Below are 2617 nucleotides of genomic sequence, written 5' to 3' on the forward strand. Positions count from 1 at the left end.
AGGGGGTGGGTTCAAAAATTTAGAAAATATATGATAAGAGAGGATATAGTTTAAAATTGAAAAGATATGAAAGATTTTTGAAAAAGATAAATCTAGATTTTGAAAAAGATAATGTGGAGATTTGAAAAAGATATTGATGAGTTGAAAAGATTTTTGAAAAAGAGTTGAATTGGATTGAAAAAGAGGATTTGTGCTTATGGATTAAGATACATTTGATATTTTTAAAGTAGGATTTTTAGAAATTAAGGATTTTAGAAATCAGGGTTCTTAACATGTTTATGCAAGAAATCATGATTTGAAACTTGGAAATTAAAATTAGAATGAAAAATATGAAGAAAAAAAAACGAATTTACCTCCTCCCCATCATCCTGGCGTTTGAACGCCCAAACGCTGCCTGTTTTGGGCGTTCAACGCCCAAATGCTGCTCTCCTGGGCGTTCAACGGCCAGTTGTTGCCCTTTTCTGGCGTTGAACGCCAGATAGCTATCCTTACTGGCGTTCAGCGCCCACTGGATGCCTCTTTTGGGCGCTGAACGCCCAAAATAGGCTCTTACTGGCGTTTTCTTGCCAGTGAGCTCTTTTTCTCTGTTTTATGTGCAGATTCCTTCTGTAACCCTGTGAACTTATGCAATTAATTCATTACCTTAGTATCAATGAACTTTATATAAACAAATAAAAATAAAAATAGGGCAAAATGCTCAGAGGATTGATGCCCCATGGCTGGGTTGCCTCCCAGCAAGCGCTTCTTTATTGTCTTTAGCTGGACCTTGCTGAGCTTTTAATCCAGCTTCAGCCTTGAGCACTCTTGCTCAACGTTACCTTCAAGATAGTGCTTGATTCTCTGTCCATTGACAATGAACTTCTTATCAGAATCAATATCTTGAAGCTCCACATAACCATATGGTGATACACTTGTAATCACATATGGTCCCCTCCACCGGGATTTCAGCTTCCCGGGGAATAGCTTGAGTCTAGAGTTAAACAGCAGAACCTTCTGTCCTGGTTCAAAGATTCTAGATGACAGCTTTCTATCATGCCACTTTTTTTTATTTCTCTTTATAAAGCTTGGCATTTTCGAAAGCAGTGAATATGAATTCCTCTAGCTCATTTAGCTAGAGCAATCTTTTTTCTCCTGCTAATTTGGCATCAAAGTTTAGGAATCTGGTTGCCCAGTAGGCTTTATGTTCCAGTTCCACGGGCAGGTGACATGCCTTACCATACACAAGTTGGTATGGAGAGGTCCCTATAGGGGTCTTGAATGCTGTTCTGTAAGCCCACAGAGCATCATCCAAGCTCCGTGCCCAATCCTTTCTACGGGTACTTACTGTCCATTCTAGGATTCTCTTTAATTCTCTGTTAGAGACTTCAGCTTGCTGACAAACCCCAATTTGACGGTTTGTTTTGTATTGATTTTTGGGGATTTTATCACCTTTTACCCATATTTATTCAAGAAATAGCATGGTTTCGTATATTCTCCTTTAATTGTGCTTGAATGTGAAAACATGCTTTTTAGGACTCAAAATAGCTACATGTTTTGAGCTAAGAACACAAGCTTGTGAGACTTGAGCCTAATGATGTGGTTACATCTTATAATCACTTATTTTTCCTTCTTGTGTGCATTATTCTCTTCCTATGATTGTGATCTTTGATTTGTTTGATTCTTTATGTCCATTATTTTGTGTATTCATGCATTTATGTGATTGAGGCCATCATTTCATTTAGCTCACTTACCCAAATAGCCTACCTTTTATCTTCCATTGTTAGCCAAATTTGAGCTTACGATTAACCCACCTGTTCTTAATTTAGCACATTACAAGCCTTAAAGCGAAAAACAATAAATGTCCTTATTTGGATCTTTGATTAGCTTAGGCTAGTGTGTGTGAGTATCATTCAAGTGTGGGAACCTTGGGACATTGGGTGAATAAAAGGGTAGTTTTGTATTATTATTGTAAATATTGGGAATTGGGTACATGCTCATGTATTGATTAAATGTATAGACCTTATGCATTGGTACTCTTGTATATAGTTTGAAAGAAAGAAAAAATGAGAAAAAAAAATATATGAAAAGTATAGGAAAAAATGGAAAAAGAAAGAAAACGAAAAAGAAAGAAATAAAAAGGGGACAAAATGCCTCAAGGTGAAACTCAATAAGATCAATGCATATGAGTTATGAAATGAAAAGAAAATGCATGAGTATGTGAAAAGGTGAAAAATGGGTAGCTAGATTAGAACTTAATTGTATAGGATGTCATAGGTTAGGTGGGAAGTTTAAGCTTATCAAAGATTCAAACTTCAAGCTCACTTGACCATATATGCATCCTACCTTGACCCTAACCCCATTACAACCTAAAGAAAAGACCTCATGATACTTGTATGCATGCATGAAATGTATGTCGATTGTTAGAAGAAAAACAAATCTTGGAAAGCATGAAATAGAGGAGAATTGAGTGAATCAACCCTAAACACTTGAGTGAATAGAGTGCAAACACTACCGGTGAGGGTTTGATGCTCAATTACATGTTTTCACCTATGATCATAATTTTCATGCAAGTTTGTAAAAATATTTAATAACCCAATTTGCTAGTCCTTAGCCCTTGTGCATATATACTTCTTGGGAA

Source organism: Arachis ipaensis, chromosome B03, assembly GCF_000816755.2.
Source record: "Arachis ipaensis cultivar K30076 chromosome B03, Araip1.1, whole genome shotgun sequence".
Classification (NCBI taxonomy): domain Eukaryota; kingdom Viridiplantae; phylum Streptophyta; class Magnoliopsida; order Fabales; family Fabaceae; genus Arachis; species Arachis ipaensis.